This window comes from Globicephala melas, chromosome 11, assembly GCF_963455315.2.
Source record: "Globicephala melas chromosome 11, mGloMel1.2, whole genome shotgun sequence".
NCBI classification, from domain to species: domain Eukaryota; kingdom Metazoa; phylum Chordata; class Mammalia; order Artiodactyla; family Delphinidae; genus Globicephala; species Globicephala melas.
The window spans coordinates 46,524,768-46,549,672 of NC_083324.2; the positions used below are offsets into that span (position 1 = coordinate 46,524,768).

Here is a 24,905-nt window from a genome sequence, read left to right on the forward strand (position 1 = left end):
CTGCCTGAGCCGGGTGCTGATTCTGTGCGCTGACCCCTGCCCTCCCAAGGGTCCCTGCCTGTCTCCAACTCACCCCCCTGCAAGGCCAGGACCACCAGCCTCCCTGGCAGTGATGCTGCCTCTGGGTGGCCCTGCTTCTCCTTTCGTTCACACCCCTTTCCCCGAGCACAGCCGCAGTCAGCCTGCCGCATCTAAACCCAGGTCAGCAGTTCAGAGACTTGGAACAGGGAAAAGGAAAAGTGGGCCCTGGATAGGCACCAGACACCATCCCTCCACAGGCGCCACTCACTGGGCACCCCGCCAGCTCCCAAAAGACGGAGGAGGCCTGTCTTCCTTTCTCCCCCATGCAGGACCTCCCCCAGCCCGAGGGCCCACCCTTCCAGTCCTCTCCCTGCACCCTGGAGGCATGGGGTCACAGTCCCCTCCAAGAAACCCCGAAGTTACGTACACCACGCTGGCTCTGTCCTCTCTCCCTCACTGGGACAGTGCCACCAGCACACAGCGTATTGCTGTAGGAAGGACCTTTTAGCCCAAGACTCGCCCATCAACCTCATTGACTGTCACTTTCTAATCCTCCCCTTGTAAGGACGTCTTCGCTCTCAGGTGGCCAGTGCATCCCCCCAGTCCAGGACATTTAGCCATTTGATCTAGGAGAACAGGAACAAAGGGCAACGCAAGGAGAGTCAGCTAGATTATCACACACAGTTCTGTTTAAACAGAGTGAGGTAGGCTATCGAGGGGGAAAGATCAGCACACGAAGGAAGAAGGGGTTTAAAAATAAAGAAGTGACCTTAAGACCAGAGAAATGTTTGTTTTTCTAGTAAAGTGATGCTTTAAAAAATCTGGATCTAACAAAGAGAAGGCAAATAGATCTGTCACTACATGGCGCTTAGGGTGGCTACTGCAATTGATTGGGTTTGGCATCCACGATGAAATCTGAGATCTAATCAACGCTCAGCAGAGAGTCTGTAATTGATTATTAGTGTCTGCCAAGGGCACGAGGAGGAGGAATGGCTCAAGTGTCATGCGTTTGCCATCTTTCCTGACCAGTCTTTTCCAAATCCACCCATCCGTTCCCCCTGCCCCCAACCTGAGAAGATGTTCATTCACGTAAAACAGGGAACAGCATAGCTGGTCCTAACAAAGCTGCAGTAAACTGACTCGGCCGCTCATTCAGTTGTGCGTTGTTCATTCAGAAACTCACTCCGTGGTACGAAAGGCCAGCGTGTGGGAGATTGTGGAAAGGAAAGACTCCCTTGCTGCTTCAAATCCCTTACCATCTAATTCCAGAGATAGAACATGAAATGTAACTGATTACAATACAAGCAATCACTAGTTCCAAGACACCCTAAAATAAAACAAGCGTGGCACTGAGATTGCTTGGTATTGTAGATATTTGTTCAGTACCCGATGAGCAGTTTATAAGTATTGTTTGTTTTCTTTTGTGTTTGTTTGTTTTGTAAGCAGCTAGATGTTTTCCCTCAAAAAGCACCAAAAGTGATGTTTTGGGTAAAGGATGAGGGTAGAGAAAAGTCCCAGATGGGTCACCAGATTAAGCAAATATATAGATCTTTGGAGAAGGTTTCAAATAGACCCATAGGATAAGTGGGTTGTTTTTCCTGAAACTGTGAGTTGTTTTGAGACATCAGGATTCTGCGCACTGTAGCCTTGGGGAGAGACTGTCTCTCTGCACTCTTTCAGCTTTCATTTCATTTCTTAAGACAAGCGGGATTTACCTAATTGCAGTTAACGTAAGATAGAATACCCCGCAGTCATGGAATTGATGACATGTTGCGCTCAGAAGTACGTGTTTATGTAAGTAAACCAAGTCTCTTTGTGAAGTGCAGTTGTGGTCTTTCCTCACTTTTCCTCCCTTCCCTCTGTGGCAAAGAAGACAGGCAGGGTGAGTCAGGCAGAAGCTCCGCCAGTGCCAGGAAGAGCGCGTTTGGAAGATGTCTTGCGTTTCCCCCTTTTTAAGTACAATTTGTAACGCGAGGTAAAAAGCTGGGTCGTTTTATCTTGTATAATCCCCTCACATCATGGCCCTGGGTTCTTTTGAGAAGGTCGTGTGCCTCGGGGTCCACTGTGGAGGTTCTGGGGATTGATGGGGGTTAGGGAGTTGGGGACCCAGGGCTGTGGCTCGGGACCCCTGCAGGATGCCTTGTGGAGCTGTGGCTTCAACATGGAGGAGTAAGGACCATCTGTGGGAGGGCGGCAGAGGTGAGAGAGAGAAAACGGACGGGGAGTACGCGAGCTTGGACAGACCCGTCCTGCTGGGAATCAGTGCTAGTGATAGCATCCGTGTGTTAATCTGAAAATAAGGCTTGTAAAGTGCTTGGTATTTCCTGGAGAGAGACCCCATTTCCTTAATCCTCCCTGGTCTTTCCGGGACCAGAGCAACACAGCAGTGCCTCTGCCTGCTGACGAGAGAACCGGCATTCCTAGACCTCTGAACTGCCCTCCCGTCGGCAGTGCCGAAGTGTCAGCCTTCCGAGGCAGGAAGGTGACAGGGCCCCTCAGTTTTCTTGGGCTTTTACAGTGGTCTCTCGTGCCCCCGTTTCATCTTCGACCGCACATAGGTCCCTGTTCCAACCTCACGTTTAGCCTGTATTTTTCGGCCCCGTCCCATTGGATGATGCTGTGTTGTTTGTAACGGCTGGTGTTGGCCTCTCGCCGTACTTGACCCTTGCCTCACTGAGGTGTGCAGGGCGCAGCAAAGAAGGCAGCTGTCTCCTGACAGGGGGCTCCAAAACGGGAAGACACAAGATGCTTCTCTTTTCTCTGTGTATTTCCCGCCCTGGTTCCTCCCCCTGCCCTCAGAGTCTGTGGTACCCTGAATCCCAGCCCCCTACCTCTGCCTCTCACTGGCAGACGCATCTTTTTGTCTCCTTCGTCCCTCAAGCCCCTGGTCGGTGAATTCTGCCTTCACAATGAGTCTCAGCTCTGAACATTCCCTTCCACCTCCTCTCCCCTCCCCCCATAGCCCCCTCCCACACTGCAGGCGTCATCTCACTCCAGGAAGCACCTGACCACCATCCACTCCCACGGGGTCTCAGGAAGGCACACCAGCCCCATTTCCAGTCTCAGGTGACTGCCCCACGCCTGCCTGTCGTGGGCTGCCTGGTGGTCCCAGATCTCTGGAGGCCCTCGCCAGCACTCCCCTCTGCCTTCCCCTGCCAGGCCCTTCTGTGAGGCCCAAGTGCCACCTCCCTGGGCTTTCTCTCCCTGGTTCCCTTGTCAAACATAGTTTATCATATGTGTTCCATCACGTCTTCTGGGCACCACTCTTACATCGGTGACTTTTTTGAGGGGGGGCCTCGCCGCGCAGCACGCGGGATCTTGATTCTCTGACCAGGCATCGAACCCGTGCCCCCTGTAGTGGGAACGTGGAGTCTTAACCACTGGACCGCCAGGCAAGTCCCTTATATCAGTTACCTTATTCTGCGGTTTCGTATACAGATGGTTCGCAACTTACAATGGTTAGACTTACGGTTTTTTGACTTTACATTGGGTTGGAAGCCATACGCATTCAGTAGTAACCGGACCTCAGGTTTTGAATTTTGATCTTTTCTAGGCTAGTAATAGGTGGTACGATCTTCTCTCGTGATGCTGGGCAGGGGCATCGAGCCGCAGTCCCCAGTCAGCCACCCGCTCGTGTGGGTGAACAACCAGTCCACTTATAACCGTTCTGTACCCAGACAACCCATCTCTTTTTCACTTTCAGTGCAGTATTCGATCAAGTACATGAGAGATTCAATGCTCGATTATAAAACAGGCTTTGTGTTAGATGATTTTGCCCAACTGTAGGCTTCTGGAAGTGTTCTGAGCATGTCTAAGCCCGGCTGGGCTAAGCTGTGATGTTCGGTAGGTTAGGTGGATTAAATGGCTTTTCACCTTACAATATTTTCAACTTAACCATGGGCCTATAGGGAGGTAACCCCATCGTAAGTCGAGAAGGATCTATACTTGCCTTCCTTCCTCCCGAAGCCATCAGCTTCCCAAGGGCCGTTCCTTATTCTTCTCAGAGGGTTTGTGGAGTGGAGTTGGATCTGTTCGTTTGCTTGGGGTCCTAGAAGGTGACGACTTCAGGCTTTTCAGATGAGATGGCCTTCTCAGAGTATCTTAAACGTGACTTGAAAATTTGGGAAACCACCTTACGTGATCAATTGTTAAAGGCGAGGGAGGGAATAGAGAGCGTTGGAATCACATTTTGCTTTCACTGACATTCTCGCTCTCGCCTCACCGTTTCTGCAGAGAATTCCAGCTCTCCCTGCCCCCGCTGCCCCAGTGGTCCTGCATCAGGCCGGCCCTGATGCCCGGGCTTTAGGTAGGGCAGCATCAGCAACATCTGCTCAGCCCCGCATGTCTGCTGTCCTGTCCTCATTTCTGTCCTCCCCGCTTTGCCACCTCCCTGCCGCCAGTGTACCTGCTCCAGTGGGATGTGGGGCTAGGCCTAAGGTGTTGCTTTCCTTTTGAGGAGAAAGTTGCTCATCCCTTTCGAGGCAGTGAAACGGGAGCTCAGAAGTCAGAGCCGGGCTGTCCATTCCCAGAGAAGTCCTTTAAGGCAGGCAGGTGTGTCGTTTTTGTTTGTTTTTAAGTGAGACAAATGTGCTTTTCAGAAGATGGCGTGTGTGTGTGTGTGTGTGTGTGTACGTGTACGTGTGTGTGCTCACACCCCTGAGTCTGCTTGAACATCTAACACCTACCAGCTCCCTGATGAGAACATTTGGGGCAGATAAAAGACATTAAGAAGTCCTGAGAGTGAAGCGGCATGAGTCATGGGGAAAGAGAGCCTGCCAGCGCCATGTGGAGCTGGTTGCAAAGCTCCGCTCTCCAGTTCCCTTTGCTCAGACCTCGTGCACGGCGGGGGCCCAGGGGTAGGCGTGATTGTCTCCCTCCCTTGGGCCCCTCCCACCACCTCCCAGCAGACACAGGCCCCCTGCATACCCTGCTGGGCTCATCTGAGTCCCGGAGGTTTTATTTGCCAGCTGGGGCTGCAGGAACCAGCCGTGGGCTGCTTTTGCCCCAGGTGCCGAGACTGAGCCGTGAGTGGCTGTGTGTCACTCTGCCTCTTTCATCACAGCCCTGGGGAAGCCGCAGGAGGGTGTGGCCCTGCCGAGCCAGGCTGTAGAGCTTAGAAAAGTGCCTGCAGAACGGCTGAGAAGATTTGCAACTGGGGATCACAGGAAAAGGTGGGCTCAGAGTGCCACCGGGCAGGCAGTGTCTGTTCTCTTTATGGTCCCCATGCAGCCTCTCCAGTCCTTGGCACCATGGTCATGTCCTCCAGCCACACCGTCCTTGCTTTCAGCATTGCTTGTCTTGCACCCCAGAGGAGTGGGAAGGAGACTTGTGCACAGTCCTTTGTGGGGCTGGGGCCTAGGGCATCCCTGTGGCAGAAGCTGGGGACTTTTGTAGAGCCTGCTGTTTTTTTTTTTTTTTTTTGCGGAACGCGGGCCTCTCACTGTTGTGGCCTCTCCCGTTGCGGAGCACAGGCTCCGGACGTGCAGGCCCAGCGGCCATGGCTCGCAGGCCCAGCCGCTCCGTGGCATGTGGGATCCTCCCGGACTGGGGCACAAACCCGTGTCCCTTGCATCGGCAGGCGGGCTCTCAACCACTGCGCCACCAGGGAAGCCCGAGCCTGCTGTTTTTGAGGTGTGTTCAGGCAGGCTCACAGCTGGTTTAGGAAGTGTGGGACTCATCAGGGAGATTGGAATGAGAGGGGAGACCATCACTGATGGGAGGGGAGAATACCTAGACGTTTGGTGGGAGATGGGTTTGGAGAGCAATGAAAATGAGTGACTTGATGGGGAACTGGGGATTGGAGCAGCTGGGGAGAGTTCTTAAAACGCCTCCACATGCCTGGGGGAGCTGCTGCCCAAGCCTGAGTGTGTGTATCCATATCTCTTTAGAAGCCACGGCCAGTTCCTCAGGGGCCTTCACTGAAGGGGGACTCTGAGCCACAGGCTTGCCTTTCCCCAGAGTCTAATGAGAACCCACCGTCACAGCCACACGGACACACCTGTGCCCACCCGGGGGCCTGGGAAGAGATGATGCTGGCATAGCCCTTCAGTTCAGCGTGCCCCGCTCCTGTTTCTGAAGCGAGTTAGGTGATAGGACCAGCCCGCACCTTGATGTGAAACTGCTTTGGGAGCGCCTCCTGCCTGTGTTCGGGGCACACCTGGGTCTGCCAGGTGCAGCCGTGCTCCAAAGGCTATCTTGTAGTCTGAGGTCAAGCTCTTCCACAGAACCACTGACGCCTTTGGCCAGGTTTTAGGAAATTCAGTCACTGGCAGGCTGTTGACCTCTGTGGTTACGGGAACTCCAAGGCTCTGGACCAGCCCAGTGTGCCCCACACCGTGGTTCAGAAATTCAGTCAAATACAGTAAGCAGATGTTTTCAACCTTGGAGTCACAATGTGACTCTTGTAAAGAAATGTACAAATAAAAATGTGTTTTCACTTTTATTTATGCAGAAGGAGGAGACAGCAAAATTTTAAACCCCAACTGTAATCAAACGTGGAAGAAAACTCACAAGATTTGAGCAACTAGTTGGAACCTTGCCTCTGTCTTTGTTTCTGTGTAGGTCTGGTTCTTCATAATTACTAGACTCGCTAACAGAACTCAGTGTATTTAGTCACTGCATAGAGTTCCCATTATTTGTGAGACCACAATGGCCCCAGTGGAAATTCAGAAATGGAACTTGTTTTATTAGAAAATTTGAAAGGGCCTTCCCTGGTGGCGCAGTGGTTGAGAGTCCGCGCGCCGATGCAGGGGACACGGGTTCGTGCCCCGGTCCGGGAAGATCCCACATGCCGCGGAGCGGCTGGGCCCGTGAGCCATGGCCGCTGAGCCTGCGCGTCCGGAGCCTGTGCTCCGCAGTGGGAGAGGCCACAGCAGTGAGAGGCCCGCGTACCGCAAAAAAAAAAAGAAAATTTGAAAGAAGTTATCAAAAGGGGAGGAAAAGAAAGAAAAGCAAAGAAACTAGCCACAGATCTGCTTCAGCAACCACTCCAGTCACTGTGCCCAGCAGCATAAAAACAGCACATTGCTGTGGCCAGCTGGCGGCAGATCGGGGTGCAGACTCCTTCTCCGTTGTTCATTTCATAGGAGCCTTGGGACCTGCATTCATCATTTTGGTCTTAAGCAAGGGATGTCGTTTGTAGAAAAGGTTTTCTTTTTTAACCACTTTTTCAGGTATGGTGTTTTTCCCACCATACTGCAATTTACCCAGGAAGTTAATTGCCTTATTCTTTTACATTGACCTTGAGAGTATATCATATCTGAGAAAAGTGACATTTTGGTTTTCTAATTTAGAAACACAAAGGAGGTTGAGAGAGATAGTGTATGAACCTGATTCACACTTTGGGGAAAAGTGCTCAGGTTAAATTATAGGCTTCTGGAACTGGGAGCAAAGATAATACTATTAGACGCATGCATTAAGTATGATTAATGGGACAACAGGGATAACATCGATGCCCCTTTGCCAAGACGATGATGGCTTGCACTTCATCTGTGAAAACGTGCGCAGGTTGAAGGATGTGAGTCCACACCAGTGAAGGTCTGAGCTCACTTAAGCTTCTCGCTTCCCTGGCAGGAATATAGCAATCCTAGAAACCCGTTGCCTGCAGTTTCGAAGGATGCTGTTTCAGAAGAGGGAGGGATACTTTCCCCAAGAAGCACACGAGGAGAAATGCCAGCCCTTGGGTGGAGGGTCACTGTGAGAAGAGTTAATGGAAAGAAAAGAGAAAACCAGCAATAATTGGTGGCCTGGGAAGGTGGGGGGTTTAAGCTTGCCTGAATCAATTATCATGCTACTTGACAGGTGTAAAGGACGGTCAGTTTGGTTTTGCCTGTAAAGTGAAAGAGCTGGGTCTTGCCGGATCCCGGTGCACCCCGGAGCCGGGCAAGGGCTGCTCATTTGTGCTGCCAGCAGAGGCTTCTGGACCACATTTTGGTGATTCTTTGGGTAGCCTCATCTCTCAGTGGGGAGAATCGAACTTCTCATTCAGCTGACAGAGAAGGCCACGTTTAAAATGCAGTCATTTTGAAACGATAACGACGGCGGGGCAAGGGCAAAACGGAGCTGTCACCTCGTGCTCTGGGGAATTTGTGATGTCTTAGTCTCTTCAAAGATGAATAAAATATAAGGCGGAGGTAGGACTTTTCTTATATATTTTTTTTTATTTTTTATTTCAAAGAATTTTTTTTCTTTTCTGGCTGCACCAACGTGGCACGCGGGATCTTAGTGCCCTCACCAGGGATCGAATCCAAGCCCCCTGCATTGGAAGCACAGAGTCTTAACCACTGGACCACCACGGAAGTCCCAGGGGTAGGACTTTTCCTGGGTGTTAGGGTGGTGGTAGATGCCACCCCTTATACCCTGCAAATTGTTCAGGGGCTTATGCAACAATCTGAAAGGCAACACGAACTTGAAATAATTTGTCTTTTCCACATCGAGATCAGAGTAACTTTTTTGTGTTCTTGTACACTTGAAGTAAAAATTAAAAGAGTAAGTTAGCCCTTACGGGGAATTTTAATTCTTCTGCTTAAAAAAAAAAAAACTTTGTTTACCTTTTCCTTTGGAAATGGAATAGTCACAAATGACTATTTGCTTTAGATTCTCTCCTAGATTCTACTTTATCTTCGAATCATTAAAATAGGAATATAGTTAATATTCATCTGACTTTTCAAAGTGAAATTTATTGGTTTAACCTTCATTCTTTCCGTGTTATTATCATTGCCAGCACCCATGGCTCATTTATTGGGGTGTGAAAAACAAAATGGATGGAAATTAGTTTTTCTCTCCATATGCAGACATACCCTCTCTATTCGCCAGTTCCGTCAGCTAAAACACTTTGGGTAGGTCTTGTTTGTGTCTGTTTCAGTCCTTTCAAACGGCTGGTTCCTGCCCAGTAACTCCCAGGCTGGCCCTCAGGCACTTGTTTGCTAAAATATGACGACTGCATCCCTGAAAGTGGATGGTGTGTTGAGAGCTGCCTAGGGGCTCAGCTGGATCTGGGGTCAGGTTGTCACAGTCAGGATGGTGGCAGGGCTGCCCCCTGGACAGACAGCTCTATACTGGACACAGGGGCCTGTCCACTTAGGCAAGATGGGAATGGAGGTCTGAGACAGGGCAAGTGTGCCAAACAGGCAGTGAGAGAATTGGAAGGAGCAGAGGTGGGAGACACAGGGGGCGTGTGAGCAGTGGGGACAGGGTCCCTGTCATAGAGAATATGAGTAGAAATGTAGAAAAGAAGAAGCAACCAGCCAGGAAGACGGCTGATGGGATGCTGACAAGCAGACATGCTTTTAAAAGCCTATTTCCCAAAAATAAATGTAGGGGAAACTGGGAAATGGGGACACAAGGCATGATCTATCTGCAGAGGCCTGGAAGGGTGGGCAGACACAGAGGGCAGCCACCGCTGTCTGAGAGAGAGGGTCAGTCCCGGAAGCCGAGGGAAGCTAGGACGGAAGAGGTGAGCAGGATAGACTTGGGGGTGACAGTCCAGAGAGGGCTGGCCATTCCTTTACATGGAGCTGCGTTTTTATGATATGTTATATTTTTATTGTTGGATTCAAGTTGTTAAAATTTAAAGAAAATTTATTGAAGTATAGTTGACTGGCAATGTTGGGTTAGTTTCTGGTGTACAGCAAAGTGATTCAGTTATATATATATTATATATAGTATATATATATAACGAGCAGTAGCTTGTTAGTTCCGTGTTCCTTACCAGGACCTCGTGTTAAGATAACTCATATATTTTATATATATATATTTTTTCCAGATTCTTTTCCATTATGGGTTATTACAAGATATTGAATAGAGTTCCCTGTGCTATACAGTAGGACCTCGTTTATCATTTTATATATAGCAGTGCGTATCTGCTAATCCCAAACTCCTAATTTATCCCTCCCTCACCTTTCCCCTTTGGTAACCGTAAGTTTTTTTCCTATGTCTGTGAGTCTGTTTCTATTTTGTAACTAAGTTTGTTGCAGGAAGGGGACCCCTTCTAGTGCCCGAGAGTGGGCTCTTGTCTAACACTCAGAAATGAATTGTCCTGGGAGACACACCTGCTGACAAAGCAGGAGACTTTACTGGGAGGAGCTCCCAGGTGGAGAGCAGGAGGGGAAGGGAACCCAGGCTCACGTGGCTCGCAGTCTCGGGCTTTATGGTGATGGGGTTAATTTCCGGGTTGTCTCTGGCCAATCATTCTGACTCAGAGTCCTTCGTGGTGGTGTGCACATCGCTCAGGCAAGAGAAGGATTCTGGGAGGTTGGTAGGACTTACGGGCTGGCGTGTCCTCTCTCCTTTTGAACTTTCCCAAATTCTTCTGGTTGGTGGTAGCTTTTTAGTTCCGCGTTCCTTATCAGGACCTCCCGTTGTTAAGATAACTCATGCAAGTGGCTACTATCTTGCGTGGCCAGGGTGGGCAGTTTCGGTCAGTGTTTCCCCTAACAAGTTCGTTTGTATTGTTTTTTTTTTTTAGATTCCACATACAAGTGATATCATATATTTGTCTCTGTCTGACTCACTTCACTTACGATGATAATCTCTAGGTCCATTCATGTTATCGCAAATAGCATTATTTCGTTCTTTTTTATGGCTGAGTAGTATTCCTCTGTGTGTGTGTGTGTGTGTGTGTGTGTACGTGTACACATACAGTGCATCTGCCGTTTTTAGCTGACCTGACAGAGTGCCTGCAGCCCGACCTCTGAGGAGTCACCCTGCACACTGTCTCCAGCCCACTTTTTGACAGTGCCATCGCCTGTTTCTGGCCCTCCAGGGTCTCACTTCCCTCCAGGGATACAGTCAAGAAGGCGATGGCTGCATCAGTGTGTAAGTGATGGGAACTTACACAGTAAGGAAGGCAGAGGCTTCGATCCAGCCTTTGAGGTTGGGGAACCACTGTTCACACTGATACTTGGAAAGGGAGAGCTCTTAGACTGGGTGAAAGAACCTGAGGCCGTAAACGCTTGTCTAGAACTGAAGGAGGGTGTGCCAAGGAGGCTGTGGAATCTCAGAATCTAGAAAATTCTAAGGAGTAGGAGCCCATCTTTGCTATGGGGCATAATCTGGTTTAAAAAAAATCCAGGGGCTTCCCTGGTGGCGCAGTGGTTAAGAATCTGCCTACCAATGCAGGGCACACGGGTTAGAGCCCTGGTCCGAGAAGATCCCACATGGCGCGGAGCAGCTAAGCCCATGTGCCACAACTCCTGAGCCTGCGCCCTAGAGCCCATGAGCCGCAACTACTGAGCCCATGAGCCACAACTGTGAAGCCCGCATGCCTAGAGCCCGTGCTCCACAACAAGAGAAGCCACCGCAGTGAGAAGAAGCCCGCGCACCGCAGCGAAGAGTAGCCTCTGCTCACCGCAACTATAGAAAGCCCGCATGCAGCTACGAAGACCCAATGCAGCCAAAAATTTAAAAATAAATAAATTTATAAGAAAATTTTTAAAATCCAACTTTTTTCAGTAGGTACTGGGCATACTGTATGTTCCTAGACAAGCGGCAGCCAGACGGAGTTGAGAAGAATCAGGAAACCAGTTTTGTTCTAGTGGCTCTTCAGCTGTTCTTTGGCCCCCGCAGCCTCAGGCTGGAGGAGCTCAGAGAGGTCTGAGCATCTGGGCTCGTGTGGGCGCCGAGCGCGGGTCTCTCCACGTGGTCACTTCCTTTGACTCTAAAATAGGAACGATCGAATCCCGGGTCACAGCAGGATAAAACAAAAGTGGAAGGCGTTCTCCCATTGCGTGAGGACTCCAGGAATGGTGCACCCTTGGGACATGGCTCAGAGAGGCGCCCCAGCAGACGTGAGCCATTGTTACCACACTGTCGTACCTCAGCAGTGGCCGAGGGGGTGCCAGACATCTGTGTGGCAGGCACAGTCTCATGCTTCTCGTGAATTAACCCACAGTGCGGGTTATCAATATGCTCCCTATAATTAGAGATCTGAAAGGCACATTTTCATAGCTGCCACCAAAGAGGAAGGATGGAGGGAGAGGTGAAAGGAAGCATAAAAGAAAAAGAAGCAAAAATGGATGGATGGATAGATGGTAGATGAAGGGATGATGGCTGGATGAATGTATAGAGGTTGGATTGATGATGGATGGACGGAGAATAGATGGATGATGGGTGAATGGATGGAGGACGGATGGAGGATGGATGGATGGACGGAAGGATGGACAGATGGTGGATGAATGGATGATGCCTGGATGGATGGATAGAGGTTAGATTGATGGATGGAGGGATGGATGATGGAAAGAAGGAAAATGTTGTATCCACAGTCCAACTTCTATTGGACCTTTCTATCCTCCTCCCGTAGCAGTTTAGAGAATCAGTAAGACTTTGTTTGTTTTTCTTAAAAACAAAAGTTTGTTGAGCACCGACTATATCCCTGGTCCGTACTCATACTCCTACAAAGCTCGCTACTAAGAAGGGACAGTGGAAATAGATGCCCAGCAGAAGTGGTAAGGGCCCTGTGCAAGGGGCACATAAAGGAGGTGTGATGCCTGCCCACTGGTGCAGGCAGTCCTGATGCAGACAGGACTCGGCTGAAATGCCGCCCCTCCCTTGTAGGAAACTGCAGGTGGGTTCTCTGGTTTGAGTATAGTTTCCATGGAGGTGGTAGGGGGGACCTGAGGGAAATAAAGTAGAAAATGTAGGTCGAGACCTTATTATGAACAGCCTAAGAAACATGGATGTTTTTGCCATCGAACATGGAATAATTGTATGCGTATTTTGGAATATTATGCTGTGGTTAGCATACGTACCAACATGAATCAGTTTCCAAGACTTGTCATTTAATGAAAAATGCAAGTTGCAGGAAAATATGCCCAGTGTGCTATCACCAGTGGAAAAATCCTACACAGAACACCTCTGTTTGTTGGTGTTCTCTGTGGGTCTGAGGACCACACCAGACTGCTAACAGAGGTTACCTTTGGGGCAAAAAGAAAGAACTAGGGTTTGGGTGGGGTGGGGAGTGTTGAAGGGGGACTTCAGCATTTTTTGGTAATCTTTCAGTTTTATTTTAACAAGGAAAATGTTATCTTGCCGTTAAAATGTAATTTCACTTTTTTTTTATCGGAGTAAAATTGCTTTACAATGTTGTGCTAGTTTCTTATATACAGTGAAGTGAATCAGCTATATGTATACCTATTTCCCTTCCCTCTTGGACCTCCCTCCCACTGCCCGCCTCCCCACCATCTCACCCATCTATGTCGTCAGAGAGCACCGAGCTGAGCTCCCTGTGCTATACAGCAGGTTCCCACTAACTATCTATTTTACACATAGTAGTGTGTTAATGTCAAACCTAATCTCCCAATTCATTCCACCCTCCCCTTCCCCCCCATGTCCATGCAAATGGAAATCAAAAGAAAGCTGGAGTAGCAATACTCATATCAGATAAAATAGACTTTAAAGACTGTTACAAGAGATCAGGAAGGACACTACATAATGATCAAGGGATCAATCCAAGAAGAAGATACAACAATTATAAATATTTATGTACCCAACATAGGAGCATCTCAATACATGAAAATGTAATTTTAACATTCAAAAGATAATGGAGTCGTTGGCTTACGTCCTAGCTCAGCAGTTTTCAATTAGAGCCTGCGCATTCCGAGAATTGGGAAGATATTCTCTGAAACCCAACAAAATCCAGGGGTTTAAAAAAAAGCCCCCATCCCCTCAAAGCCTGTAGAGAGGAGGAGCTCCTCAGGCCACTTTCTCACAGGCCCAAGCAGCATCATTGGTTTGGTTCATCGATGGTCAGTTTCAGGTGATGAAGGATGCTTTGCACCCACACTGACCTTGCAGAATCATTCAGCTTTCCTGCCCGTGACTGGATTCAATGCCATTGGCGGTGGCTGGCTCCGGGCAGCAGTGGCAAGTATGTTTTTCTCTTTCCTGGCACCAGGATCGTTTTCTTGGAGAGTCTCTGTGGACATTGGCAAATAGTTTTGGTCTTCTTCCAAGAGATTGGGTTTATACCAGTCTAAATGAGGCAGGCATTTAATCAGTCACCCAGGGAACAGGCTTGAGGCCCTCTGGTGTCTTCTTTATAATTAATTTTTAACATTTGTTTTCAGTATAAAATTTGGGCCTTTATCCTCTCTGAAATAAAAACATAGCATGCATATTAGGTTGCATTGGCACTACACTTCACACACCATTCTTTTATCCCCTTCCAACTATTAATTCCTATTAAGCGAGACAGAGAGATAATAAGATCCCCCCGCGGTCCCCCGACTCGCTGGCCTGCGCGAGATGTCTCATCCTCTGTAATTGCCTTTGGTGGCCGAGCTCTGTCCTGTCATTAGTGTGCATCAGAGGCTACTGGTCAGAGATCCACCTCCCAAGCTGCCCCCTCTGCCGTGCATCCCCTTCCGTGCCCCAACCTCTGGGAGGTCCTGGCTGACCGAAACCTTTGTTAACAAGACACAGGGGTTAATTCTGCATTTTTAACTCTGAGATTTAAACGCGAACTGCTGGAGATTATTTCTTGTTTGTTTGTTTGTTTGACCTGTTCCTGGCTCCTGGGAGCCCAGGCCTGGACCAAGGGGACCAGAAACCTTACAGTGAACCTTGGTGTGTGCAGATACCTGGGACTTGGACTAAAAATACAGATTGCAAGGCCTTTCTCCAGACCTACTCAATCAAAATCTCCAGGGTGAAGGCAAAAATCAATTGACTTTTTTTTTTTTTTCTTTTTTAAGTTCTGTAAGTATTTGCAAGTTACCCAGTTAGGTGATCGTTTTTTTCACGGTCTTTCAGAGAAGTTTCAGCACAAACATAGCTTTAAGTACACTGAGCTTGCCCTCACGGCTGCCATAGAGCCTTTGTGCAGATTATAAGCAGGGACCCTTTTTCCCTGACAGGTACAGACCACACAGGAGACAAGACATGGCCTGCAGAGCCCAGGATGGATTTCAGCCCCCTGTCCCTCCTTGGCTGGGAGTTTTTGCGCAGTTAACAACCTATGCAATGGCACATTGCAACCCTGCTTTAACTCTGTGCTCTGACAAAGAAACTAGCTACCCTTGAGTACCTACTTGTGTAATCATAAGGCCAGGAATGTTTTCTTACATAGTTATTATCTAAAACCCTGACAGCAGCTCTTAAGGTTTTATGCTGAGGAAACCGAGGCTCTGAAAATTTGATTTTCCTAAGTTAACACAGTCAGAAAGAAAGTAAGCCGGATTAAGACCCAAGCCAGGCTCTGACATGGCAAGCAGTTGGATGGATAGGAAATTATTTACAGTCAATGCCTTCCTTCTCCAACAAGGCTGTGGGTAATTCCTCATCCTTCTTCTTCCCTCTGAGAAACCTATTAACCCAGGAGCCTGGGAACTGTCCCCGAGGCCAGGAGTTAGCTGCCTCTCCTTGCTGCCAGAAGCCTCAGGCCTCCAGACGCTGAATGACCAAGTGTTTATGGCGCACCAAGGGACCTGGGCGGAAGGTGTGTGACACGGTAAAGCGTTAACCATCGCGTGTTTATTATTAGCAAAAGTGTCACACTTTCCAGCCAACCACCATGATTAAAAGTCCAGTTTCTCCTTTATTACGTGTAGGGATCTGAGCAAAGGGCTGAAACTCAGGGGATCACGAAATCGGAGCCAGCGATGACCGTTAGTGGCACTGTCCTGTCCCCTCCATTGGTGGCTCAGTGATTTATCCTCCAGAGCAAGGAGTTGCCCTGCAGAGCACTGACTTGGCAGGATGTACGTTGGCTGCCTGTTGCCTGTCTCCTTGGTCATCTAGGGCTGCACGAGGACCCGCCCCAGAAACTATCAGCTTCAGCAACACTCGTGTTATCCTGTGTCTGCAGGGTTGCAGGGGCTCAGCTGATGCAGGGGTGGCTCGGCGGGGCCCCTGTGCTTCAAGATGTGGCAGCTGGGAGGCCGTGCTCTGCACATCTCTAGTTCTCTGTGGACCAGTCGGGTGGCCAGGCAAGCTCTGCTCGTGGCAAAGGCAGAGGAGAGAGAGGGCAAGTGGAAACACGTCAGACCCCCCGTGATCTAAGCTCCGGACTGCACACCGTCACTCCGCCTCGGTCTCCTGGCCGAAGCAAGTCGCACGGCCATGCTCCCCTCCCCTCTTTAGTGGAAGGAGTCGGCCAATTCACGTGGCAAAGCGCAGGGCTGGAGGGTCAGAACCAGGTCCATAATGCCCCCTACCCCTCCCTGGAGGCTCATTTGCTGGAATCTTCTTTCACTGCCCTTTCCCCCTCGCAGGCAGTGGGGGAGCCTGGAGGGCCACGCCCCTCCCCAATACGCCATCCCCATAACCATGCTATCCCCCAGCACAGGATTCACCCAGCAAGCAGCTCCCATTTTCAGAGGAGATCTGTCGCACGTCAGATGTTTTTCATTCGATTCTCAAGAGCTTTTCAAAGGCACGTCTTTTCTAGAAGCGCCTCCCTGGACACTTTGAGATCACAGCCTCGGTTTTGCTCCCTTTCTTCTCTGAGAAATTCAGAGCTATCCAGATCGCCCTTCTCTCACAATGATGGCAGCTCATCAGTGGCCCTTCTTTATCTTGGGTGGCTTTGGTCCTTTTCAAACAGAGGCAGAGGGCAGGGACCCAAGCCCCACCCCCCATTACTCCTTTGTTAATAATGGGAAGGGGCCCTTCTCCCCCTCCTCGCCGGGTGGCACACGAGCCACCTGGTCTCAGCCCTGGTTTCAGGTGGTTGCACCATCCCAGGCTGAAAGGCAGTTTGAGGGGTCAGCTAAGGTGCTCTTCCCCCAAACTGGTCGGGCGTTAGAATCCGCTGCGGAGTTGCTGCACGTTTAGGTTCCTGGATGACTGGTGCGTGGAGCTAGAGGCCAGCTCATTTGGGAACCACTGGTCTCAGTCCCTTCACCTACCCGTCCTTCCTCCACTTGAGGGACACTCAGAGTATTCCAGATGCTGATACTTGCTAACCCTCTGATTATTTGTGACCCAGATCAGGAAGACGCGGTCGCATTAAAGCGTGTGCAGAGTGTTATCAAATGTCTTCTTATTAAGGCGGGAGCCTCGCATTCCTGCAGAATCTGAGAATTTCTTGTTACTGTGTGACCTCAGGGGACGGGAGACAGCTCCTTTTCTATGGCCCTGAGAGCACTGTACTTGATAAAATCAGCCCTCCTTGGTTCCTTCCAGAGCCCCAACAAAGACATAGGTTCAGCACAGAGAAGTCAGTTACTCTGAAGTTCGTATTTCCCACTTTAGGCTTTCACTTACCACGATCCAAAACTCAGCGACATAGCCAAGTAAAATGCTACCTAAGACTGAATACGAGGGGAGGGCAGGCCACTCACCCCTGTTGTGTCCCTGTTTACTTAAGTGATTCCTTTGAAAGGGCGCAAGGCTAGGAATCACAGGCCCAGATTTTAGACTCAACTCATTTCTTTCTCTAACCATCTTTCTCCAAGTCATTGCCGCATTCTGGACCTCAGTGTCGTCACCTGAAAATGAGAGGGTTGAATTAGGTTACCTAGAATCTTGCAAAGTGTGGTCCGTAGGGGCTGGTTAGAAACACAGAACCTGAGACACCAGACCTGCCAAAGCAGGATCTGCAGGGAGTTCGTGTGCACAGTAAATTTTGAGAAGCACGGTTCTGTAAGGTTCTAGAAAGTACCTACTAGGGTGAAACCAAAGCGAGACCTTTGCACAGTGCCCCCAGAAGGTGGGGAAACTAGCTGCTCGCTCTACCCTTCCTCTCCTGGTGGGTGTGGGAACGCTTTCTGGCTGGGACATCCCCTCTTGGGGCCGGCTTCGGGGGATGGGATGCCGCAGGCAGAAGGAAGCTCTCTTTTTTGCCTTTTGTGTGGTTCTCCTCAGGGTTTTTGTTGCACTGTGTTGTTAAAATTTCTCAAATGGACTCTGGACTCTCCCAGAGCTGTTTTGTTCATGGCTAGCTGTCTAACTGTTGATCTTGTCGGGGGACAGAGAAGCCGGGTTCTCCTCCATCACCATGTTTCTGTAGGTTTTATTAAGGTACCTTCTAGGAGCCTCGCATTCAGTGCCTTCGAAACCACGGTTACTCTCCTGTACCTTCCCTGTCATTCTCCCCCCAGTTCCTTTTGTGAAAGCCTGTCTCGAGGACGGTTCTGGTCCCTAGTCCCGCCAGAGTCAAGGCCACTGCTCATTCATACTTGCCGCCTTCTGGGTTCTTTCGTGCCAAGGACCAGAGGCCAGGAACACTGAAAAAACAGATAAGCCAGGAAGAGTCAAGAAGAGAACTGTAGTTAAAATTCTAAGCAAGCCTCATGCAAGTCTGGGTCACTAGACATGTCAGCATCACAAAATAGATTGAATGTTACCAGAGCAGGGAGAGGCAGAAAGCAAGTCAGAGAACCAACAGCCATGAGAATAGGAGCATGCAGTAAGCCTATTTTCCATTACCACTTGTCAGAAATATAGGCGGATATATGCCCAGGAAAAAAAGATCATAAATTTCCCTCGCTCCTTTCCTGCGCCGTTTGGAAGAGGACTTTGCCGTGGACCTGGAGCTGTGTTGATTGGCAATTTATTTGTGGATTGTTTTCTTGCAACAGGGGCTCCTCTTCGGGGTTTTCTGCAGTTCACTACAATTAACTGTCGGTTTGGTGGAAATTTCTTTCTCCCTCAAGCCAAGCTCCCCATCCTATTCCAACGCACGGTACCTCCCGCAAAGCATATGACCATTTAAATAACGAGCTCTGTCGGAGCCTGCTGAATTTCCCCTCCTGTTCATGGTAGCATGTCAGCTATTATGTACTCTCATGTATTATTCTGCCAGGAAGCATGGTACAGGAAGACGAAAGAGTCATCTTTTATTGATGTCTCAAGACCCAGATCGGGAGCCCAGAATGCTGCAGAACTCCGAGACACTGGATTAGGGGCACTGCCCAGCCTTCGCTAGATCAAAGTGACATTGTCGTGGTTGAAAATAAACAGTGACTTGTACGTGAACCATTCTAATAAGCAGGTGATTGAACAGGTACGGGGCTGGCTAAGGATGGTAGTGAGGATTAAATGAGATGGTGTGTGCAGTCAGCATTCTGCAGGTGAGGAGACACGTGGAGTAATTGCTCAAGGTCCCAGGCCCAGCAGGTTGGGGCAGGGGTCCAGATCGAGGCCTCTAAGCTCCTTAGCTCACACCCTGAGCTTCTGCCTTCACATCCCTGACTAGGAAATGCCCCTTCCTCATTAGCGCATTGCTTTGCATCCTTTTCTCTTTTTTTATTAACTATAAATTACTGCTACTTCATGTTCAAGACCCCACCATCAGTCTCCTTCTGGGGGGCCCCTCCCTGACTCCCAGTCGCCCCCGCCCCACTCCTGGCAGGATCAGTGGCCCCTCTCCCTACGCTATCATGATACCCAGTGCCCTCATCATAGCATCTTAAAGCAAATTCTCTGGTGGTCTCTCTTTCTCATTAGATTCTGAGATCCTCAAGTCGGAAACCATTGCATCCTTCCGACTACCTGGCACAGTGCCCCGTGTGAACGTCCGTGTCTTTTCTGCCTCTCATGAGAGATGTGTAGATTCTTTGAAACAATCCAAATGCAAGGCGTGAGTGTAGGGGCTTGCATACGTGCATGGATATTTCTCTACACATATTCTGTTGTGGCCATTTTATCGCGATCGTCATTACTTTGAAACATTGGTAACTTGGCAAAGGAGATGGGGTAAGGCTATTTCAGTGACTCATGAAAGCAAGATGGCAGGGCCTTGTCAAGGGGCTGCCCTCGGCATCCAGGAAGGCCTCCATCAAAACTCAGAGCCCTGACGTCCCGATTAACGTTTCATAAGAGGTCTGTGGTTTGTTTCTCTCCATCAAAACCCCGACTTCAGCCATTATTCATGCAGAGTTGCTCTGAACAGGGGTCAGAAGAGCCTGGCCCGTTCAAAAAGGTGAGCAGACGTCTGTTTTTCCATGTGGGTTCCCTGTGGCAGTGAGACAGCTCTGTCCTGAGGCTCAGAAGGGAGACAACAGATGCAGAGACAGTGACCGTGCAAAAGGCAAAGATCACCCCTCGACTGGGCTTCTGGGACGCCATGTGACACAGAGGTTGAGAGTGTGGTGCTGGGACCTGCTGTCTGGGTGGGACCCTGCCTTGACCCTGGACAGCCAGGTGACCCCGGGTGAATTGAAACAGTGGAGTCCCGTCGCTTCCTCACTCCTGATGTGAAGACGGCTGCTGGAGGGTGGAACAGACGGAAGCGTCTGGAAGAGCTGTGACACATTGTCAGCGCTCGCTGCTGTGGGTCCTGACGGGTCCACCGCTCACTGTACTGGACGCTCTGGAGGGCACGCCCCTCCCTGTATCAGGCTTCCCTGTGCGCTCCCAGACCCAGTACCATAGGTCAGAGAGAGGGTATTTGATAAATACCTGTTGAATAAATGGGGACTGCTCCTGGCCTTGGTGGGCAGGGTGGAGTAAGTCGTCCATGGATAAAGAAGTAGAGGAACTAGAGGAACGTGTGGGCTTTGTGGAATTTAGTAAGTTCCGTTTTATAATCAGTGGTGGTTTCTTAAACGAAGCAGCCAGGAGCCCTGCAACCACGCGGGTCCATCCCAGCTGAATCTGCGAAAAGCCGTCATGTTCCCACAGGCAGACACTGAATCAGAATGGCGGGGAGCGTGATTTGTGACCTCAGTAACGCCAGGACGTCCACTTACAATTATAAAGGCGACTGGAGCTGGGCCCGGGGTGGGGGTGGGGGTGGCTGCTGCTTTAAAAGCCCCGCCCCCCGGCTCTTGCCTTTTTTGGCGTCTCCAGAGCCCAGGGGCTATGTCACTGAATCTTCTGTTTGCAGGCAAGGGTTAGTGGGGCAGAACGAGCCTTGCTGCTGAAAAGAGAGAGGAAGGCAGCCAGGAGGCTTCGATGACCCAAAGGAAAACCCAGTCCTCTGCCCTTGCGGTGGGCGAGGCTTGGTGTTTGGTCTGGACCCATACCTCCGCCCGGCCAGCCCCTCCCCCGGCTGCCTGGACACATCCTGGCATCGGCACAGAGCGTGTGACGAGCCCCCAAAGGAAGGCGGGCTCCCGACTGCAGGAGTGAGATGTGCTTGGGGCCGGACTGCCCTTGAGTCTCTCCCTGTGCAGGGGAGACATTACTCAGCATGTTGGGTGGGGACGTCATGAACCCGAGCGCAGCTTGGCTGGTCTCCGCCGGAGCAGACAGCCGCTGTCGTGAGCCTGGGGCAGGCAGAAAGGGCCCCCCTCACTCGTTTCCCAGGAGGCTTTCCGGGGTGATTTTGGTCAGGATCCCTCTCCTGAGATGCCGCTGGGGGGCAGGGCAGGGACCGTTGCCCCTGTGGGTGAAAATGGGGTTCTCCATCCGCAGAGTACACATTGTGTGTCCGGCGTCTCCTCCATCGTGGCCTCTGTGCATGAGTGAGACCTTAATTTGGGTTCCCCCAGGGGTGGATACTGAGGGCAGATTCGGGAGCAATTGCTTTATCTGGGAGGTGAGCCCAGGCAGCGCTGCTTGTGCGGGGAGGAGAGAGGAGACGGGCAGAGAAGGGAGCCAGGACAGCGGGCATTCATTCGAGAGCAGGTATGTACAGCCACCGAGGGCGAGGGTGCTGGTGGGGCATTCACCCACCAACTCCCAGGGTCATGAGGGCTGCTCCTGGGGCTGTGAATGTACCAGCACGTCCAGCCTGTCCCCTGCAGCCTCAGGCAGGGGATCCAGGGCAAGAAGCCTTGGGAGGCACCAGCGAGTGCCAAGGTATATGGGCAGCATAGCAGCAGCACTTGCTACATTTCGCCGGGGGAAGGGTTGAAGCCACCCAGTTGTCCCTGAACTGATGAATTGGATAAGCAAAATGAGGTCTGTCCGTACAATGGAATAGATTATTCAGCCTTAAAAAAGAAGGAACATGGGCTTCCCTGGTGGCGCAGTGGTTGAGAGTGCGCCTGCCGATGCAGGGGACGCAGGTTCGTGCCCCGGTCCGGGAAGATCCCACATGCCGCGGAGCGGCTGGGCCCGTGAGCCATGGCCACTGAGCCTGCGCATCCGGAGCCTGTGCTCCACAGCGGGAGAGGCCACAGCGGTGAGAGGCCCGCGTACCGCAAAAAAAAAAAAAAAAAAGAACATGCTACAACATGGATGAGCATTGAGGTCGTCCTCCTAAGTGAAATAAGCCTGTCATAAAAGGACAAATGCTGTACAATTATTCTTGTATACGGTGCCTAGAGTAGACAAAATCATAGAAACAGAAAGTAGAATGGTGCTTGCCAGGAGCTGAGGGGAGAAGAGGAAACGGGTTTAATGGGTTCAAAGTTTCACTTTGGCGAGATGAAAAAGTCCTGGAGGTGGATGTCGGGGATGATTGCATAGAGATGAGAATGCACAGAAGTGTGCATTTAGAAATGGTTAAAATAACATGACATCGAACTAGAAGGAATTGAAATAAAGCGAAAGGAATCACACACACAAAAAGCAATAGTTAAAATAGTCAATTTTATGTTATATATATATGTATATATTTTACTACCATTTTTAAAAAGAGGAGGAAAACCAAGGCCCAGTATCTGGGTGACTTCTCCAAGGCTGCTCAGTGGTTAGGTGTCCTCGGTGAGGCCAGTAAAAGCCTGAGGAGAGGTGTCTGCTGCCACTGCAGGTGCCAGGAGCCCTCACTCAGCCTGTCACCTCCTCGCCAGCTGAGGATTCCACGGCAGGGTCAGAGCAGGTTTTCCTGCTATTATAGCTGAGATGAATTTGAGACAAGAATGAACTTTTCGGCACGTGGAATGGCTGCCTCATTGTGAATTCCGCCGTGTTACAGTTTTATCTTGAGGCAAGTGAAACAGGCACGTTGAGGACCTACTATGTGCAGGAACTTCCAGATGCTGAGAGAATTGTACCAAAGTCTCTGCCGCTTAGTTTATGTCTTGTGAGCAGGAGGGCCTGTAGACAGGTACTAAGTGACATTTACGAAAAAATCTGAAGGATGGGTTAATGAGGCTGCTAGGTAGAGGGGTGCTGCAAAGGAGTTGGGGGAGGGGTGAGCCATCCTGACAGGGGACAGCGGGGTGGGGGGCGGGGGCTGGCCTCGAGGAACTGAAGGGTCAAGGTGATAGAGAATGACGCAGTCAGTCTTGCTGCAGCGTGGAGCTGGTTAGCCTGGGCGATAGTAAGGAGAGGCAGCCAATGGGCAGCGTGGGGGGCCGGGGCCTGTACCTGAGCAGGGTTAGTGTTACTGGTCTCACGTGAGGGTCTCACATGACAGTCAGAATATAGAAACATTTCAGCATCTTTGGATGAGCAAAACATCTGGATGTCATAACCTCTATTTAAGTAGAGTTTGCAATATATTTAATGAGCTGTAACGAGGCCAGATTTATATAAAACACAGAAACTGGAGACCTCATTTTAGATGGTTTGGAGGACAGCAGGAGTTGAATGACTGTCACTGTACCTTCTCTGGTTCCCAGGGCACTCAGAGTCTCCCCGAGGGCTTTACCATCTTTTATTCATCTATGCTCCTGTCATGAAGTGGAGGAGGGTGGCATGCTGTCTTTCTGGCCCCTTCCGTTTGTATCCCACTCTGCTAGATGGTAAGAGAGATGTAGAGATACACAACGATAAGAGCACTGCGGATCTAGTTGGAATCATTAGGTAGCGGCAGCTGAAGAGTTAAACGTGTGTCTTTCATAGCCGATCAAGGCAGCCAGAAGTAGGACATGACTAATTGTTTAATGATAAATGGGACAGAAAATAAGAGACTGTAGGAAATGAGAGAAAGAGAGAACCCTCTAGGGTTTCCCAAGCCAGATCTGAACACCAGAAGGATGCTGGGCTTGGGACAAGAGCGTGAACAGGAGTAGGGGGCAGGATGGGTGTGGTGGAATGGGTGGCAGTGTGCACGCCCTGGAGCCTCGGTGGAGGACTTATTTCCACAGGAGAGAGGAGGTGGCGGGCTGTCCTAGGGCTGGAAAGGTGACAGAACACCAAACTGTGTGCCCGGGCAAGCTGGGAAGCCAGGAGCTTTTAGGAGCTGGTGGGTGATATGTTCAAAATGGTATTTTTCAGACGACTTAATTGTCCCAGTGGGTGGAATGACTTAGAGTGAAAGAGGCTGGGCTGGAGAAACAAACCATCAAGGAGCTGATGAAGGATGTTTCGGGAGAATCAAGAACTTGAGATGGGAATGAGCAGAGGTGCCCGTCACCCTGAAGCACCCATGTCAGGAAAGGGGAGGCAGGGAGATGGAAAGAGCCTGAACCTTTCATCTGAGGACCGACATCCTAAAACAGCCAGGTCAGATTTGGGCAGCTTGGTCACCAAGCTTCAGTGTCCCATTGGGATGGACCAGGAAGTCTCAGGTCTCCCCCAGCTTGATGATTCTGAAACTCCCTGACAGAGGTAGGGAAGGGTAGTGGAGGTGATGGTAGGGTAGAAGCCTGGGTCAGGCAAGTCGCGATGCCCCCAGAAGGGGGTAGGGGGAACACATTTGGGGAGCAAAATGAGTTATTTCAGACATCCTGAATGTGATGTATGGGTGGGGGCTGGATCCAAGGGGAACCATCTCTCAGATGCAGCAGCAAGAGAATGAAGGTGAAAGAAGGCACTATTGGCTTTGTCTTTCAGAGGGCCGTGGGGACCTTTGAGAATGCAGGATGCGTAGGGTAGCAGAGGTGTGTATCGGGTCAGGGGCATGGGAGGAGACAGATGGTCTACTCAAGCTGGGTCCTTTGAGGAGAGTTTAATGAAGGGATGGTGTGCAGAGGTGTGGGCAGGGTGTAGGAGAACCACGGAGATGGTGCAGACTCAGGGTCTGTAGCAGCGGCAGCCAGCCTGCCAGGACCAGAGCAGGGAGCTGCTCCCAGAACCTGAGACAGAGAGTGGTGTGGCAAGGGACCCGGCAGAGGCTGAGCCCAGGGCATCGATATCTTGCCCTCCCTCGCCTTCCCTTCAGGAGGGAA

General features: G+C 50.4%; 1 long non-coding RNA gene across 1 annotated transcript in view; it reads left to right on the forward strand.

Moving 5' to 3' along the window:
- The window catches only part of LOC132598179 (uncharacterized), a 113,395-nt gene that overhangs the window by 57,240 nt on the left and 31,250 nt on the right, over nucleotides 1-24,905 (forward strand). The window lies entirely within an intron of this gene.